Source organism: Agelaius tricolor, unplaced genomic scaffold, assembly GCF_023055355.1.
Source record: "Agelaius tricolor isolate 1412-34295 unplaced genomic scaffold, bAgeTri1.0.p SCAF_21, whole genome shotgun sequence".
Classification (NCBI taxonomy): Eukaryota; Metazoa; Chordata; class Aves; order Passeriformes; family Icteridae; genus Agelaius; species Agelaius tricolor.
In genome coordinates, this window is record NW_027269281.1 from 9371817 (window position 1) to 9391845 (window position 20029).

Here is a 20029-nt window from a genome sequence, read left to right on the forward strand (position 1 = left end):
GTGGCCGGCAGACGCAGGTTGCAACCGGTGGACAAAAAGAGAAAATAAAACAAAGAAAAGGGAAAAGATTCCCTAAAAACGCGGTAATTTGCCCTTTAGACTAAAGTGTACATGAGGATTAAGGAAGGGATGAATATGTGTGAATGAGAGGCGGGCTGCTTATCCCAGACCTGCTACGTGAGTGCGGGGTCTCCCATGCTGCATTTCCATCGTTTCACGAGAAAAGCAGCCAGTAAAGAGACAAAGCGAGTGACAAAAAGAGTGAGAGAATCCCCCCCAGGGAAACTGGGACTGGGTCTCAGGGAAGGGGTGGGACCCCTTGGAGAGAGGGAGCCGAGGGTTTTTCTGGCATAATCCACTGGGAAAGCAGAATAAAATAAAGTAAAAAGTGGAGAAGGGCCCCCTAAAAAAAACCTGCTGGGTTGAGGGATTGATATTCCCAAGAACATCCGGGGTTGAGCAAATTCTGCCAGATTGAGGATAGTCCCAAGAGTATCTGGGGTTTGACAACACAGCTGGATTGAGGGATATTCAATAGTACCAGGGCTGGCCAGTAACCCCTGAAATTGTAACAGGTGATTTGACAGTAAAAGGTACCTTTTTGTTGTCTTGTTGTGTGTGAAAGTGAGTCACACAAAATCAGCCTCAACTTCCCAGGCGGGTGGGAAGGGGAGGGCTGTGGAAAAAGGTGCATGTGACCCGCAAAAAGCCAATGTTCTCCTGGACAGGTGGGGAGCTGTGGCTAAAGAGTGAGTGACACGCAGACAGCCTCACAGGTGAACTGGCACCAGAGGCAACCAGAGTCAGGGCCCTTCCCAGAGGCCCGGCAATACTGAAACCCTGAGGCCAACCCCAAGGTGGGGGGGGGGGGGGGGGGGGGGGGCACACAGACCAGCGATTCTCTGGCAATAGGGGTCCACTTTGTGTCCTGAGGGTGTGAAAGAATGTGTGGAAGTGAATGAGAAATAAAAGTGAGTGTAGACAAATGAAAGTGTATGTAATGTAGATTGTGTATTTTAAGCTTTACTATATCCCCTTGGAGGGAGATGTATTCAGTAGTAGTGTGAGAAAAAGGTTTTTTATTTTGTGTATGTGGTCGGAAGAAGGTGGTATTTAGGTTGCTAGAGAAAGTGAAAAACAGAGGCAGGAGATGAATAGGTAAGAACTTGAAAAAAAAAATGGGACAGAAATCCAGTAAGGTGGATACAGGAAAGAAAAAAGGGAGTAAAAAATTACCAACGGAAATACCCCAAGATAGCCCTCTGGGAGTTATGGTAGCCAACTGGGGAAAAAACCCTTGTACAAGAAAAAAGGACAAGGTAAAGGTGATACAATTCTGTATGCTCAAATGGCCAACAAAGGAAATAAGATCTGACCACGTTTATTGGCCTAGATACGGCTCTTTTGAAAATTGGATTTGTCACCCTCTAAATGTATTTGCAAATTCAAAAGAACTGATTAATCCAGAAGAAAGAGAATATGCCACATGCTGGATGGGAGATTTTAGGACAATAAAAATCTTTAAAGTATTAGAAACCCCCGAGACAAAACAAGAAAATAAAAAGGGGAAAGAAAAGGGCAGGGAACGAGGGAAAAAAGGAAAAAGAGTGGGATCCTTTGCAAATTTTGCCCCCTCCATTCCCGCTCCCACCCCCTCTGCCCGTGACGGCCCCACGGGTCCCAGTCCCCATCCCAGGTCCAGGATCGCTGCTCACAGCAGCCTTGCCAGTCCCCTCCCACACCCCAGCTCCGGCCCCACTGATGAATTTGTCTGCCCGGGTCCTGGCCGCCTGGCCCATGTCCACCCTGCTGGCTGGGACAGGGATCCCTCCGGCCATGTGGTCTATGACCACCACACCGACCGCGCCAGGGGTCCCATCAGTCCCAGCCATCCCATCCCCGACCGCTTCCCCCACTGCCCAATCCCCGGCTGCCCTGCTCATGTCGGCTGTGCTGGGCGCCTGCTTTGTCTCTGCTGGGAGCAGCCAACTCAGCCGCCATTAGCCATGTGTAGGCTATCCACACTCTGGTCTGGTTTCCACCCAAAGTACCCCCACATCTGGCAGTTCCAGCAGCAGACCATGCCTACATCCTGCCCTTGGAGGACCAAGCCTTGGTGAGATATCCTCCCATCATTCCCTGTCCTGCCCGGAGTTATGTTCCCTTGGTAACCACAGATCCGGCTGTTCAGGGAAACTCTCTAGAGGAAGTACCTTATCGAAACACTAGGAGCTCAGTTAAAAGACAGCCCTCTCCAGATTCTTTCTCAAAACATGGGGAAAAGGCTATAGAAGATAAAAAAGAAAAAGAATTAGATGAAGAAATTGGTCTATTTCCGCTAAGAGAGGTTCCCATGGGAGGGAGTGGAACGGGGTTTGTAAATGCCCCTTTGACTTCTTCTGAGGTCAGGTGTCAGAACCCAGGACATCCCTCTGGCTGTCCTGAGCAGCCAAGACCCCTTCCAGGGGGCTCAGAGACCCTGGCACAGAGCCCAAGATGCCTGTGGTTTTGATTATGACCTGTGGAGCAAGTTACCAACCTTAGATGAAGATCTGCAAGCCATGACAGTTTAAGTAGAATGATAGTGAATTTATCACGGAGTGGAAAAGTAGATTTTGGGGTTTTTAAAATGGGGGTTCAGAAGACAAGATGGAGGAATCTGGGCATGTCCAGCCTTTCTCCTTCTTCTTCTTAGCCTCCATCTTCTGCTGCGATGTTAGCACTTTTAGATTAGTTTAGAGTAGAAGCTCACTGTCTAACATAGGTGATAGGTATTGGAAAACAATTGTTAACATTGATACATAGTTTTTAGTATAAAGACATAACACTGCCCCAGAGGCAGGCAGAGTGCCCTAGACTGTCTTACTGAACAGACCTCAGCTAGACAAGAGAAAATATTTTATAGATAAAGAACAATAAACAACCTTGAGACTGAGAACTGAAGAGCTCTGACTCCTTCTTCGAGCACCAGGCTAAGAAAAGAGACTTTCCAGCTTTTCTCGAAGTCACTCTGACCAGCAAGAGATCCTGAGACAGTCAGGAATTTTAAAAAGGAAATCAAATGGATTTAGGAAAATCCCATAGGCACAGCTGAACGATTAGACCGGTTTTTAGGTCCGAACATTTATACTTGGGAAGAAATGCAGTCTATAATGAAAATAATTTTTTCTCAAGAAGAAAGGCAATTAATCAGAGCAGCCAGAATAAAAGTTTGGGAAAAAGAAAACCCTCAGGGCCCTCCAGGAGAAGACAAAATGCCAACAGCACCTCCTGAGTGGGGTCAAAATAATGAAGAGGGGAGGAAAAGAATTAATATCGTAATTTAATAATCAAGGGAATAAAATAAGAGGCACTTCAAGGGCAAAATGCTAAAAAGGCTTTTGAAGGACAGCAGGGGAAAGAAGAAACTCTAACTGAATGGTTAGACAGACTTAGGAGAAATATAAAACAATATTCCAGGACAGACCCTGAAACTGATGTGGGAATAGCTTTATTAAGGATTAATTTTGTCACTAATGCTTGGCCAGATATTAGAAGAAAATTAGAAAAAATTTGATGATTGTCATAATAAATCCGTAGATGATTTATTAAAGGAGGCTTAGAAAGTTTATGTCCGGAGAGATGAAGAAAAGGCTAAAGTGAAAGCAAAAATTATGGCAGCCAACATGCAAGAAAACAATTTCCAGAGAAATCAAAAACCCCCAGGCACTACTCCTAGATATGAAGGTCATAGAGACGGGGGAAAGGAAAAGAATAGAACCCCAATGCAAACCAAATCTCAGGAGCATTCACGGAATATCTGTTTTTACTGTGGGGTCGAAGGACATTATAGGAGAAATTGTCCTAAGCATGTAAAAGATGTAAAAATCTTGCGAGAGATGGGCCCAGAGGAGGAATGGGAGGGTCATAGGCTCTATTTTGGGGGGACAAATACCATCTGGAGCCTGTGATAACTTTAAAAGTGGGTCCCCAAGAAGAAAAATTAGAATTTGTGGTAGATACTGGGGCAGAAAGAACCTGCCTGTTAAATATTCAAAAAGGTTATAGTATAAGCAAAGACACTGTAAAAGTAACAAGAGCAAAAGGAGAGAGTTTTACAGTTCCTGTCATTAAAGATGTGGTAATTTAGGAAGAAACTAGAATTTGGATGGGGAATGTCTTATTGGGCCCTGGGGCAGGCAGCAACTTATTAGGAAGAGACTTACAGGTGAAATTAGGATTAGGAGTTATACCAGAAGAAGGGAAAATGACAGCTAGGGTTTTAAAACTTGGCCAAGAGGATGAAGACAAAATTAACAAGGAAGTTTGGGCTGGGGAAGGAAATAGGGGAGGATTAAATATTGACCCCATAAAGGTTACAACTGAGAGAAAAGATTGCTCCATACGTGTACCTCAGTATCCTCTCTCATTAGAAGGATGGGAAGGTTTGAAGCCAGTAATAGAAGGACTAATAAAGGATGGGACATTAGAACCTTGTATGTCTCCTCATAATACCCCTGTTCTCCCAGTAAAGAAGCCTGATGGGAACTATAGATTGGTGCAAGATTTACGGGAGGTTAACAAAAGAACTCGGACTCATTACCCAGTGGTGCCAAATCCCTACACTCTTCTAAGTAAAGTCCCACACCAGCATCAGTGGTTTAGTGTAGTGGATCGTAAAGATGTTTTTTGGGCTTGTCCACTAGCCGAGGAGAGCCGAAATATCTTTGCATTTGAATGGGAGGATCCAAAAACTGGGAGAAAGCAGCAATTAAGATGGACAAAATTACCACAGGGGTTCACTGAATCTCCAAACTTATTTGGGCAAGCTTTAGCAACAATACTACAAGCTTTCCCCACTCCTTCTGGAATACAAATTATCCAATATGTGGATGATCTTTTATCTGGGAAAGCTGAAGTTGGAGAGGCTACTATAAAACTTTTGAATTTTCTCAGGGAAAAAGGATTAAGGGTATCAAAAGGGAAGCTGCAATTTGTAGAATCAGAGGTAAAATATCTTGGACACTTAATAAGTAAGGGTAGCCGGAAGCTCAACCCCGAGAGAATTGCAGGAATTCTGTCTCTTCCCCCTCCCTCTTCAAAGAGGGAAATCAGAAAACTACTTGGATTATTGGGATATTGTAGATTATGGATTGATGGGTACACACAGGCGGTAAAATTTTTGTATGGAAAATTGACAGAGGGAGATGATATAAAGTGGACCAAAGAGGATGATATTAAATTAGAAGAACTGAAGCTAAAACTGGCCTCAGTACCAGCTTTAAGTTTACCCTCGCTAGAAAAACCCTTCCATCAGTATGTGAATGTGGAAAATGGGGTAGCTCATGGAGTTCTGGTTCAGGAGTGGGGAGGAGTAAAGAGACCAGTAGCTTATTTATCAAAGATGTTGGACCGAGTGAGCCATGGCTGGCCAGTATGTATTCACGCTATAGCAGCTACTGCAATCCTGGTAGAAGAGAGTCGTAAGCTTACTTTTCGAAGTAAACTAATTGTGTGTACACCTCATGCAGTTCAAAATGTGTTAAACCAGAAGGCTGAAAATGGTTGACAGACTCTAAAATGTTAAAATATGAAGCAATCTTGATAGACAGTGATGACCTGACACTAGAAGTAAACAGAAGTTTAAATCCAGCTCAATTCTTATATAGAGAACCAGCAGATAATACATAATTGTTTAGAAATTATACAATACCAAACAAAAGTTCGAGAAGATCTTGAAGAACAAGCCCTTTCAGAAGGGGGAAATAATCTACGTGGATGGATCCTCCAGATGTCTACAAGGAAAGAGAATGTCAGGGTATGCAGTAGCTGATGGAAAAGACATGCAACTATTGAAAAAGGAAAATTACCTTCAAACTGGTCAGCTCAAGTCTGTGAATTATATGCTCTAAAAAGAGCACTGGAATATTTAGCACACAAGAAAGGAACTATATTTACTGATTCAAGGTATGCCTTTGGAGTAGTACATACCTTTGGAAAAATTTGGGAAGAAAGAGGATTACTTAATTCAAGAGGAAAGGGATTAGTACATGAGGGACTCATTTTAGAAGTTTTAGAGGCATTAAAATTACCTGAAGAGATAGCTATAGTACATATTAAGGGACACCAAAAGGGAATGACCTCAGAAATAAGAGGAAATAATCTGGCAGATCAGGAAGCTAAAGATGCAGCAGAAAATGGGGCTGAAAGAGTCATGTTCATATAAACTCCAAATGAGGAAAAACTGGAAATTGCAAAGTTTAGTGAAGCAGAGAAAAAAAGAATTAAGCAAGATAGGAGGAGAGCAAGATGAATCTGGGAAATGGAAACTTCCTGATGGGAGACAATTACTTTGTCGCAGACATCTTTTGTGAAAATCCTTTTCTTTAGGATTTTTTTCCCTTCTGAGAAGCTGAGGCCTCAGAAACAAAATGTAAACAATGGTTATCTGCTGCTGTGGAATGCAACAGGTCCATCTGTGATTGGCCTATCTTGGATGTTTATAGTTAATGGCCAATCAAGGCCGAGCTGTCTTGGACAGAGTCCGAGAGAGCTGCCTTTTGTTATCATTCTTTTCTATTCTATTCTTAGCTAGCCTTCTGAGGAAACCTTTCCTTCTATTCTTTTAGTATAGTTATAATGTATTATATATATATATATATATATATAAAATAAAATAATAAATCAAGCCTTCTGAACATGGAGTCAACATTCTCGTCTCTTGCCTCATCCAAGAACCCCTGTGAACACTGTCACATTACTTAATAAAACGCTTACTAAGAAAATATTAGAAGACATGTATCAGAAAACCCATTGGGGTACCCAGGCTTTGTGTGATCATTTTTAAGGAACTATGAGTGCATTGGGATTTTTGGAGTAGCAAAGCAAGTAACTGAAAGATGTATAACTTGCCAAAGGATAAATAAAAAGGTAATGAGAAAAACAACATAAGGAGGTCGTGAGTTAGCTCTTCGACCATTTCAAAGTATCCAAGTAGATTTTACTGAACTTCCTCAAGTATAAAGATGGAAGTATTTACTAGTAATGACAGACCATTTAACTCATTGGGTGGAAGCAGTTCCCACTGTCAAGGCCACAGCCAATGTGGTATGCAAAACCCTTTTGGAACAGATAATTCCCAGATATGGAATGGTTAATAGGATAGACTCGGACAGAGGAACACATTTTATGTCAAAAGTGTTACAACAAATAACTCAAGCCTTGGGGATAAAATAGGAGTTACACACCCCATGGCATCCACAGAGTTCGGGCCGGGTAGAGAGGATGAACCAGACTTTAAAGAGAACTTTGATTAAATTAATAGTTGAAACCCAAATGTCATGGGTACAATGCCTACCTTTAGCCTTACTGAGAATCCAAACCCAACCCAGGTCAGACCTGGGAGTGTCACCTTATGAAATGAGGTTTGGGTTACCTTTTCTAACCATCCAACATGAAAATGCTTCGTAGGAAGTAGGAGAAATGAGTGTTAATGGATATGTCAACACCATTGCAAAAACCCTTGAAAACTTGCAGTTAAAAGGGATAATCCCTCAAACCATACCTTTAGACTTTAAAATCCATAATATTCATCCAAGGGAGTGGGTACTAGTAAAAACTTGGAAAGAACAATCTTTAACTCCACAATGGGAAGGTCCTTTTCAGGTATTGCTGTGGACCGAGGCTGCAATCCAGACCAGGGAACGAGGGTGGATCCACACCAGCAGAATCAAAGGACCTGTAGAAGAACCCAAGGAGTGGACGAAAACATCTAACCTGGGTGATAGCAAATTGACTCTTAAATGGGGAATGGGTGGTAATGAACTGGGAAGACCCAAATGACCTAGGAAACGTACACAGGATCACGCCTAATTGGGAAATAAGACTGAGCTTATATCAGTGGTTTCAAGTACCGCCTGAAGATGCTCTGAGACGCCTCCGATACCCTCCTTGGGGAGGAATGCTTCCACTCCAAACAGGAGGATCAGGACTGTTTCGGACAGAGAACTCTTGTATTCTGGCCTTAGCCTGTGATTTATACAAAGAGGAGGAGGAGTTGCAACTTCCATCAGTGCCATATCAAATACCCTGTTTGATTCACCCAAATACCGGGCATGCTAGCTGGGTTAAATGTAAATGTTTAAATTGTGGGAAAAATTGGTATTGTAGTTCACACAATCGACACCCTTGTTGCAGGAAGTGTCGAGTGCCAAATCTATCCTCTATCCAGGTAGAACTCAAAGCAACTGAAATAATAACTTTGTTTTGTGGATGGGAATTATTAGTGCCTGTTGAATGGGAGATACCTGAGGAATGGTGGGAAACCACAGTTAAGGATTGTCAAAAAAATGATTGGCCTAGAAATTAGTAAAAAGGTGGTGACAGGGGAAAAGAGGGCAAGACTGGATTGGCCTCTGTATTCGCCACCAAGAAGATCATATACACCTGCTGTGAGCTGCAACCCCATAGGCATGGGAAGTGGGAGTATAAGCCATACTGGACCTCTGTTATTCCTTTTTCTGTCACTCATATTTTGTCTTTTCCCTTTTGGGATATCGACAAAGCCATGCCACAGGTGTTACCAAAAGCTGTATATGGAAAGACACCGAGGTTCCTTTCTTATTTCTCACACTCATATCAACAGTCACTGTTATAACCCATCCAAATTAGGCAATTGCATGCACAATGGGAAAAAGTACTGGACTGCAGAGAACTTAGGAACAAGTGGCAACAGAATGGGAAGTCAATGCCCAAAAGGGGAGAGATGGATTTATTTCACATACGATGTTGGGAACAAAGCACAAGATTTGGTAAAAGATAAATTGATAAACAAAAAGGCTAAGCCAGCACAACCACCTAAACCTTTGCCAATCTCACTTGACAATTTGTATACAAAACTTGTACAGTAATTAGAAAAAGAAATAGATATCTCAAGGATGGGTAAAAACCAGTTTGTGGAATGGGGGGAAATAATAAGTAGGGAACTTAACCAATTGTTTGGTCTGTGGAGGGGCTTTGATGTCAGAAGAATGGCCATGGAAAGGCAGCAGCTTAGGCCCAATTGAGATCCTTAAGTGGAACCAAACAAGTATAAGTGGAGAAAACCAAACAGAAGGGTGGATTTTAAGTTCAATAGCGAGAGGGGAAAAATGTCTTTGATGCACTGGGAAAAAGTTCCTTCATGAAGTAGGAAAAACTCCCTGTAAAAGATATAAGGTTAGTAATGGAACTTCTGTATGTTGGATCCCAGAAGAACCAACCATGTACTGGACCCAGGGAAAAACAAAAAAAGGAAATTGTAAGTATGATAATAAAATCAGATTTTTTCAATGTAATGATACAGGCAAGAATCCTTACTCTGGCATCCCAGAACTTTCCAAATTTTGGGAGAATATAGATCAACAAAAATTTGACTATTGGAAAGCTCCAGATGGCTTATTTTGGATATGTGGAAAAAGAGCATACCCAAAACTTCCCTCTCAGTGGAAAGGGAGCTGTACTCTGGGAATCATACAGCCAGGATTTTTTCTTTTACCAGGACCTGATGGGGATCAATTAGGGATACCAGTTTATGAGGACCTAAAGAAAAACAAAAGAGATTTGATTGAAGGATTCCAAAAATGGGGAGATGAGGAATGGCCCCCTGAATGCATATTGGAAACGTATGGGCCAGCCACTTGGGCGCAAGATGGGAATTGGGGATATCGGACCCCAATTTAAATGCTAAATTGTATTATAAGACTCCAAGCCGCTGTAGAGATAATAACGAACAAAACTGGTCGGGCAATGGAATAAATATCAAGGCAACAAACCCAAAGAAGAGCAGTCATGTATCAAAATAGGTTGGCTTTGGACTATCTATTAGCTGAAGAAGGGTGTGTTTGTGGAAAATTAAATACATCAGATTGTTGTTTAAAAATAGATTACAATGGGGATGCTGTCCTAGATATAGTCAATGATATCAGAAAAATCACCCATGTGCCAGTTCAAAAGTGGGAATCAGTGCTAAATACTAGCTGGTGGGATAATGTATTGGGAATAGGATGGTGGAAAAAGTTAGGCTTCTTCCTTTTATGCGCTACAGCTGGTCTGATATTTCTTCCTTGTTTAATCCCCTGTTTCATTCGGCTCATCACCAGTGAGGTGAGGTGCAGGTTGGTAGGGAGGAAAAAGGGTGCTCATCATATTGCTGGAGTCAGGTAGTCAGCTGAAGCACTGCTTGTTCTTCTTTCATTGATATTAATGCTAATGAGCTGGCGAACAATGATGACACGCTCCGTACAAACTTCTGTCACATGGATTGTGTACACTGGACCTCATCTGGATCTACAGGGGACTGCTCGATATTTGAATCCCTATAGATTACCTCCAGCATACCTAATTTTCTCAGGTACTGGATACCTTTCTCCATGGCATTCCACCTGCTTGGGTGCACTACTAGATCATCCTTGAGATAATACCTTTCCCTCACACTTGACAGGAGTGTTGGGGGTTAGGTTTCTTTCCTTTTGTTCGTTTTTACTTATAGAATTTTTTCCCATAAGTTGCTAGGAAACACTAACGACTAGGTACTTAAGAAAAACAAAAGAAGTGGCCAAGCTCAGGGGAGGAGGGCATCTGGTTGCACTTCTCTTATCTGGGAGTTTCTCTCCTAGGGGTTAGAGCTGCTGAGAGAATTGGGCTGATAAAAGATGGGGCTGGGGCAGCTGCTGGCTCTCTTTCTCTCTTGGCTTCAGAGGAGAAAAGTCAGAGCTGCTGCTTGGGGAAGGGAATTTGCTGCTGCCACCGGAGCCCAGCCCAGAGCTGCTTTTTCTGCCATGGGGTGAGCCTTTGCTCATAAGAGCAGCCACTGAATTGGGACCTTATTAACACCTACCCCACAAAAAGAAAGGGACCCTGCTTGGGTGCCTGGGATCCTGAGATCACCTCTCCCTGCCCTGCTGGGAGCTGGGCCACTGCTGCCCCACCCCCGCCGTTTCTTCGGGACTGCTCTGAGTTTTTGCTGTACTGTAGCCCCGCATCTCCTGCCCGCCGAGACATCCTGCTGTTCTAGCTTGCTGCTTCTGAGAGTCCTGCTGGGGCACTGGGATCAGCTACCCCAGGGGGTTTGTGAAGAAAGCCTATCTTCCATCCCTTCCCATCTTGGTTGAGCCGCCATTGCCACATGCTCCCAGAGCTCATGCCACAGCACCCCCTGCAGCTGTGGGGGAATCATCACACCTGTCCTGCCCACCAGGAGCCACCAGCGCCCTTGCTGGCTGTGACCATCACTACACCAAAGGGTGAAGTGCCTGCAGCCAAGAAAGCTGTTATTGGGTTTGTGGTTCTTTTTGTTCTTAATGCTGTAGTTGTTCTTGTTTGTCATGGTTTGACGCTGGCGCAATGCCAGTGCCCCCATGAAAATACATTCTCCCTGGTGTCTACTGTGAGATGTGACCAGGAATAGAGCAAAGCAGGCTCCAACTTAGGAATAGAAGGAAAAAAAAAACTTTATTAACTAACAATATATAGAAGAAACACACAGAACTCAGGATGAAAACCTTCCAAACATTCCTCCTCCCCCCACCAAATTCCCAATACATCACAGTAAGACAAAACCTTGGATTCTCAATTCAGTTACCATCCCTCAGATCACTAACTCTCAGTCCATCACCACCCTTCAGATAATCAAATCTCAGTTCATCAAGAAGAGAAGAGTCTCTCTTGTGCCATAGGCTTCCCCTGGAAACACAGTTGAAACCTCTTGTGTTTCCATGTCACATGTGGCACTGCCCGGAGAACATTTGCCATCGTGATGTCTTCCTTCCATGTCCAGTGCTCTCACCACTCCACATGGACCAGAGCTGCTTCTAGGGTTTTCCTTTTAAGGGTGCTTTGCCCAGTTCCAAAAAGAGCACAGTCTCTCACTTTTGGGACACCTGTTCCCCCCCAAATTTCACCCCCTGGGGCCGAGGGGTCTCAAGAACAGAGATCTTCTTCACTGAAGATGGAGGGCACCACCACCCTCCTCACCCGTCGTCTCTGTTCACGCACTCTTTCACATAACAACACTGAACTGTCTTGGCTCCGAGCCATTGCCACATCCTAAATGCAGTCTCTGTGTCACAGGAAAAATGGTTCTGTCCATGGCTATACAAGAAAAGTCCAGCCAAAGGCCACTCCATCATCTCCTGTCACCTGGAATTCTTCTCAACTTCTCTTGGACATCTTTCACTTGCACAAACTTGCATCACACTGGCCCATTTCCTGCTATTCATTCCTATCTCTCTTCTCATTCAGCTCCAGGAGGTCAACATTTGTAAGGTCTCCATCATCCAAGAAAAGGGTTAAAATCTCAGGCTCTGCCTGTCCAGAACTCCCATGCGGCCCTACTGGGCACCGTCTCGCTGCCCCTCCCTTCTCCTTCCTGGCCGGCTGTGCTGCCTGCACATGATATCGAATTTCAAGGTGGCACAAGCACAGGCACAGGCTCGCTCTCTCTCTCTCTCTGGTGGGGGGCTGCCCGATGAGTCTCCAATGTTCCTCCACCCTTCTATCCTGCAAGGGCCTTCACCTCCCCTCTCTGTCCAAGGCCTGGCCTACCTCACCCAGCCGCATGGCTTCCCCTGCCCCGCCCAGCCTGCAGCCAGGCAGGGGAGGTCTGACCTCTTTCACCGACGGAACCCAAGAGAGCTTCCCCCTGGGAGTTCTCTGCTTTTAACCCCTTGTGTTCTCAGAGGCGTATCCATGTCCTCAGTGGCCACACCAGGTGCCAATATTCAAATCTGAGCACCTATTGGTTTGACCACAGCATCCAAAAAAACTCACTTCCTCTCAAACCAGGACTCTTTATTATACATACTAGTAAAGAACTGTTATTCCTATCCTCATATCTTTGCCTGAGAGGCCCTTAATTTCAAAATTATAATAATTCGGGGGGGAAGATGATTACATTTTCCATTCCTAAGGAGGCTCCTGCCTTCCTTAGTAGACACCTGTCTTTCAAACCAAGACAAGGAATCACCTCCAAAGGCTGAGAGTTTTTGTCCACTTCCCAATCTCCTTGTCAGTGCCTACATTCCAGAATAGAGATCCCAGTTGTTAGGCTTTACCACCATCTAGTTTCATATTGTTGGCTTTGATATCCCAGAATTGAAGCAGCCAGGTCACCAGGGGCTCATTCAACTGGCAGCTGAAATCTTTTTGCATATCTTGCAGCTCACCTGGGGATAGGGATTGGGTGATTATCTCTGTCCCTGCCTCTTCTCTTCTGAGGGCCCTGCTTCCTCTTCATCCCTCACTAAGTGAACTGATTTGATCTTGGATTTGGATTTCTTGTTCTGTGTAGGGGTGACTGCTACTGGCACAGGTTGTTCCTCTGGTTCAGCTGCAGTTTGAGTGGACATGGTGCCTGTTGGTCTGCACTCCCTCCTCCTCCCCCTGAGGATGCTGTCTAGTAACAAGCAGTGTGTGAGAACTAGTAGCCAGGTCCCAGTATGTTGCATAATTTAGTGCCTATCTGGAGTTGCCACTGCAGTTTTTTTTTCACATATTTTATCACTTTAACAGTGCCCTGTCATTGTTCAGGAGTGAAATTCCAAAGCATTGGAGGAAAGAAGTCCTCCAAATACTAGCCCATGTCCTCCCACATTTCATGCCACTCATGACTATCTACCTTTGGGGCAGATCTCTGACTGACCATGCTAGAAATCTCTGTTCTGACACTATAACATGGTGTGGATCTTACTGAGGAGACCTGGCAGATTTAGCAAGAAGAACATGCTTTCCTTAACATTCAAAGAAAATTCAAAATTCTTAAGAGCTGTTGTACCAGGCCTGAAGGAGAAAAAGGGCATGAAAAGCTGGGGAAAATCATCCTCCCCTGTTCTTCTCAGAGGCTGGGTGCAATTATTATTAGAGTCCCAGAGGTAGCCCCTGGCAACGACATGAGATAGTATAAAATAACGTCCAAGTCCTAGCCATATCCCCTCCTGGCTACTGCAAAAAATAACCCCATCCTGGTCAGAACCAGGACACATGTTAATGTCTAGATTCTTATTAGATGTTCACATTCACTTTATAATTTACATTTCAGGCATGATCCTCAATGAAACTGATGTTCAGGCTTTGTTCTTTCAGCACTGCATACAGTACATGTATAGTATACATGTACGATATACATTTACTACATGTAACAAACTCCCAGTAAAGTAGTGACTTAAAACTTGATGATGATGAATGCAAGTAAGACCTCATGGTCTGTAACTGTATCAGGGCATTATTGCACTAGGCAGCACATGCAGAACCAGAGAAGCCCTGAGGGGGTTCCAGAAAGATGAGTAAAAAGGAAAGATTTTTACACCAATTTAACACAGACAATCTAGAAAAGGACCAGACTATAAAAAGAAGGATTTATTTTATTTAGCTTAGACATGCAAGTGTCTACTGATTCCAGACTCCATCTATAGCTAATAGAACCGCATTTCAAGAGAGTTCTCTAAGAAAGACCCTGAGTCACTGTCTCAGATATGACATGACTTTAGGATATGCAAAGTTATGTCCTTTTAAATCCAACCAATACCACCCATAAACTCTCTGGCAGAGCTGAGACTTCTGTTCATGTATCTCATTCCCTAGTCCACTGCTTTAGCAAAGAGAGAGAAACAAAAATATCGATTTTTCTTAGCAATGCTATCTTCTCAGTAACAGAAAAATATTTTATTAAACAACATACTGAGATTTAAGGCTTGCCCTGGAAATGAAAAGTAGGTTTCCCTTACATGATAATTCAAAGTAAAATAAACAAGTCACTGGTGTTTAAAAGAATCATAGAATCATTAAGGTTGAAAAAAACCTGCAAGATCATCAACTCAAAGCTTTGACCTAATACCATCATGCCCACTAAATCATACCACAAACATCATGTCCACTTGTTTTTTGAATACCTCCAGGGATGGTGACTCTACCATCTCCCTGGGCAGCCTGTTCCAATGCTTAACCACTCTTTGAGTGAATAAATTTTTCCTAATATCCAACCTGAACCTTCCCTGATGCAACTTGAGGCCATTTCCTCCTTGTCTTATCTCTGGTTACCTGGGGGAAGAGGTCGACCTACACCTCACTACAACCTCCTTCAGGTAGTTGTAGATGGAAATAAGGTCACCCCGAGCCTCCTTTGCTCCAGACTGAAAAACCCTAGTACCCTCAGCCACTTCTCATAGAACATACTCTCTAGACCCTTCACCAGCTCTGTTGCCCTTCTCTGGACACACTCCAACACCTCAATGTCTTTCCTGGAGTGAGTGGCTTGTACTAGCAATAGTGTGGCCCAGAACTGAACACAGTACTCAAGGTGTGGCCTCACCACTGCCAAGTATAGAGGGACAATCACTCCCCCGGTCCTGCTGGCCACACTATTACTAATACAAGCCAGGATGCCATTGGCCTTCTTGGCCACCTGGACACACTGCTGGTTCATGTTCAGCTGCTGTCAACCAGCACTCCCAGTTCCTTTTCCTCTGGGCAGCTTTCCAGCCATTCTTTCCCAGGCCGGAAGCACTACAGGGGGTTGTTGTGACCCAAGTGCATAACTTGGCACTTGGCCTTGTTGAACCTCATGCAATTGGCCTAAGCCCATAGATCTAGTATGTCCAGATCCTCCTCCAGAGTTTCCTACCCTCCAGCAGATCAACACTCACACCCAACTTGGTGTTGTCTACAAATTTACTGAGGGTGCACTTGATCCCCTCACTCAGATCATTGTTAAAGATATTAAACAGGACTTGCCCCAAAACAACCCTGGTGATCACCACTTGTGACTGGCCACCAAATGGATTTAACAGCATTTACCACCACCCTCTGGGCTGGACCATTCAGTCATATATAAACCTTCATAAGATTAAAGCAAAACATAATAATCAGCAATCTGATTTTTTTCTCTAATTTTAAATTGATGTAAAAGACCATCATGTCAGTAACACCTGGGAAAACTCTGCATTGAATATTTATTCCTTTTTTGCTCATAAACTCTCAATGGTCTTGTAGCAAATGGTCTCCCTCTCTTGGGCCTCGGGAATACTTGTCATTTATGCATAGGTAGAAATCTACCTGCTTCAAGCTGCTGACTACCTCAACAGGATCTAGGGAAGAAAAGTCCTCATTTATTTATCTGTAAGAACTATGAAGTGCTATTAGGAGATTTCAGATGTATTTCCTTGTCAGGTGTGTCCTCTCTGAAGGTCTTCCAATGCAAATCTGGCAATTACCAGAGGGGAAATACCCAACACAAATATTCAACCTACCAACCCAGCACTCACCTGGTGTCCTAGGGAGACGTTATGATGCTTGTATCCCCATTCATGTGTTCTGTTTATGCTGGATATTCTGTTCTGTGCCTTCAAGACTGGCTCCGAAGAGTGAAAGTTTTGTTTGGGTTTTCTTATCAGCTGCTCCCCCATGGCTGGCAGGACACTTAGGGCAGTACGTAGTGCTTTTTTTGCTTTTTGCTTTGCTTTTCGCTTTGCTCTTGCTCTTGCTTCTGCTTTGCTCCTGCTTTGCTCTTGCTCTTGCTTCTGCTCATTAGTTAGTTCAGCTAAGCAGTCCGAATTTTTCCCTGGACTGTTTTTCCTTTCCCTTTTTTGGAACTACTCAAACCTGCTTCAGACTGGGACCTGGGAACACCAAGAGTTTGCACCCTGTGGCCTGCAGCAGCTACCCTCAGCGCTGGAGGGACTGATAACAGAGCAACCACCCCCAAGAGAGACTTTCTGAATTTGTCATCATTTTCAGAGCGGTGAAAGAGTGATGTCATTCGGTATTGTTCATTTTGTGTGCTGGGGCATGTTTTTCCTGTTAAATGAACAGGTTCTTTCCACTTGTCTCTGAGGAATCTTTCCCGAACCAGTTGGGGGGAGGGGCCATGTGGGTTAGCTTTCTGGAGGGGCCCCCTTTTGGAAGTTTTCTCCCAAATTTGCCTTACACCAGGACAAAATTTGGTGCCCAACGCATGGGGCTTGAGAGAAAGTTGAAAAAAATCCTGTTTTGAGTGCATTTTGGTTGCCATTACTCTGTGTTGGTATAAAGCAGTTAATAGCCATGTTTTTTGAATTCATAATGTCTCTTGGGGTGAAGGCTTGCATACATTTCTGATCCCTAGGTTTTCTTGAAATCTTAATAAGATCTTAACACCTATATGGTCCCTAGGTTTATTTTCTTATCCAGAAATAGCTCTACTATTGTCCCTAATATGTAGTTCTTACAGCAGAGGGGCAGTGACCAGAATAGCTATCCTGCTGGGCTTGGTGGCAATGATTTGTAAGAAGTTTATAAAGGTGCTGGGGTCTGTTCCAGGTATGAATGGTTCATGGCTATGGTTATGCACCCAGCTTGTTAGAGGAGGAGCAGGGGATGAGGCTTTTCAGCCTTTGCTTTCCTTCTTCTCCTCTGAATCTGTTACATCACTATTGGAGAATGTTCAGTTTCCCCTGAATGTTAAAGAGACCATCTTTCTGATATTTAATCTGGTAAGCTTCCTCTATACAGTCTGCAGCTTCTCTAGAATGAGGGCTGAGATTTCTAGACAGGCTGATGAGACCCCTGGCCCAGGAGTAGACCCAGGCGTGGAAAACCTTGAGTGGTGTGGGAAATGGGAGGAAATGGGCCAAATCCTGAAGGAATTCTCTGACCCTATAGTCTGGGACTTTCCACATGAACAAATTCAGAACCCAGCCGAGGTGGGGAAATGCCTGAAAGAGAAGTACCATGATGACCCTAAGGAGAAAAAGATCATTGCAGTGAGCTGGGCCCTGGCATATGCTTATTGCACACTGCTAGATACTCTAGGGCAGCACACACAGGAAGGGGGGCAGGGAGATAAATCAGCAGCTACCCCAGTCACTCAAGCTACAGCCAACACCCCAGGCTCAAAGCCAGCAGCCAAACCAGATAGTGAGCCTAAGCCAGCAGCTAAACCAGACAATAAGCCTCAACCAATGGCTGTTGCTACTAGCACTAGAAGTGGAAAGTGCACAGACAAGACCGATCGACCAATGGATGATGATGATGATGATGCAGGAGAAGGACCCTCAACGCTTCCTGACATAAAATCTGGAGTCAAAGCAGCAGGTGCAAGATCAGAAGCCAATACTGAGTCCTTTTCCCTGAAGGACCTTCATGGCCTAAGGAAGGATTACACTCGACGATCTGATGAATCTATAATTAGTTGGTTAGTCCGTCTCTTGGATTCTGCAGGCGAGGCTACAATTCTGTATGGCACTGAAGCGAGGCATTTGGGATCCCTGTCACATGATCCTGTCATCGACCAAGGAATGATGAGGGGGGCTAACCCTCAGAGCCTCTGGGCACGGGTCTTGGAAAGTGTTGCACAAAGATACCTGTGTGCTGATGATCTTTATATGCAGCAAACACAGTGGAAGACCATAGAACAAGGGATTCAACACCTGAGAGAAATGGCAGTGGCAGGGATTATCTTCTCAGATGACATAACAACTAGGAATACAGACCTGGTACCATGCATGTCTGTGATGTGGCAAAAACTTGTACAACTTGGGCCACACGAATATGCTTCTGCTTTAGCCATAATGAAGCGGGATGAGAGGGATGAGACCATGCTTGATATGGCAAAGAAGCTCCGAGCATATGCAGATGCTGTGCATGGCCCAAAACATGCCAGAATCGCAGCGGTGGAAACACGTCTGCAGAAATTAGAGGACAAGATAGAGGAGAATCACAAGAAGCTCAGAGAGGAGATTAAAGAAGACCTTCTCCAAATCTCAGCAGTACAGATCAGAGGTTCTGGTACACAGTGCAGACGTTCCCCAGATGGAGAGAGAAGGTACACCTCACGAGCTGAGCTGTGGTTCTTCCTGCGTGATTGCGGAGAAAACATGAGGAGATGGGATGGAAAACCTACTGCTACTCTGGAGCAATGGGTGCGTGAATTGAAGGAAGACAGTGCTCAGAGAGGAAGTTCCACCAGAAGGAAAGCAACTCCAGTTGCCCGTAGCCGAACTGCCAGGTATGATGATGATGATGACATGTCTGATCCCCTTGAAGGAATCTCCAAGACATATGTCCAAGGAAAGAAGGATAACCAGGCTTAGAGGGGCCCTGCCTCTAGCCAGGTAGAGGCTAGGGAAAACTGTGTTTTCTGGACTGTGTGGATTCATTGGCCTGGCACATCGGAACCACAAGAATATAAAGCTTTGGTTGATACTGGTGCACAGTGCACATTAATCCCATCAAGATATGTGGGGACAGAGTCTGTTTCTATTGCTGGTGTGACAGGGGGATTACAGGATTTGACTTTGGTGGAAGCTGATGTGAGCCTGACTGGAAATGAGTGGAAGAAACACCCTATTGTGACTGGCCCAGAGGCCCCATGTATTTTGGGCATAGATTACCTCTGAAGTGGGTATTTCAAAGACCCAAATGGACTCAGGTGGGCATTTGGGATAGCGGCTGTAGAGACAGAGGGCATCCAGCAATTGAACACCTTGCCTGGACTGTCAAAAAATCCATCTACAGTAGGACTTCTGAAGGGGGAAGACCAACAGGTACCAATTGCCACTTTGATGGTCCATCGCTGACAGTATAGAACTACTTGAGATGCTGTGATTCCCATCCATAAGATGATCCGAGAGCTGGAGAGCCAAGGGCTGGTCAGCAAGGGCCACTCACTCTTCAACAGCCCCATGTGGCCTGTGTGTAAATCTGAAGGAGAATGGAGATTGACTGTGGACTACAATGCATTGAATGAAGTGAGTCCACCACTGAGCACTGCCGTGCCAGACATGTTAGAGGTCCAGTATGAGCTGGAGTCCAAAGCAGCGAAGTGGTATGCCACTATAGACATTGCCAATGCATTTTTATCCATTCCTCTGGCAGCAGAATGCAGGCCTCAGTTTGCCTTCACGTGGAGGGGAGTGCAGTATACCTGGAACCAACTGCCCCAGGGGTGGAAACACAGTCCTACCCTCTGCCTTGAACTGATCCAGGCTGCACTAGAAAAGGGTGAGGCTCCAGAACAGCTACAGTATATTGATGACATCAT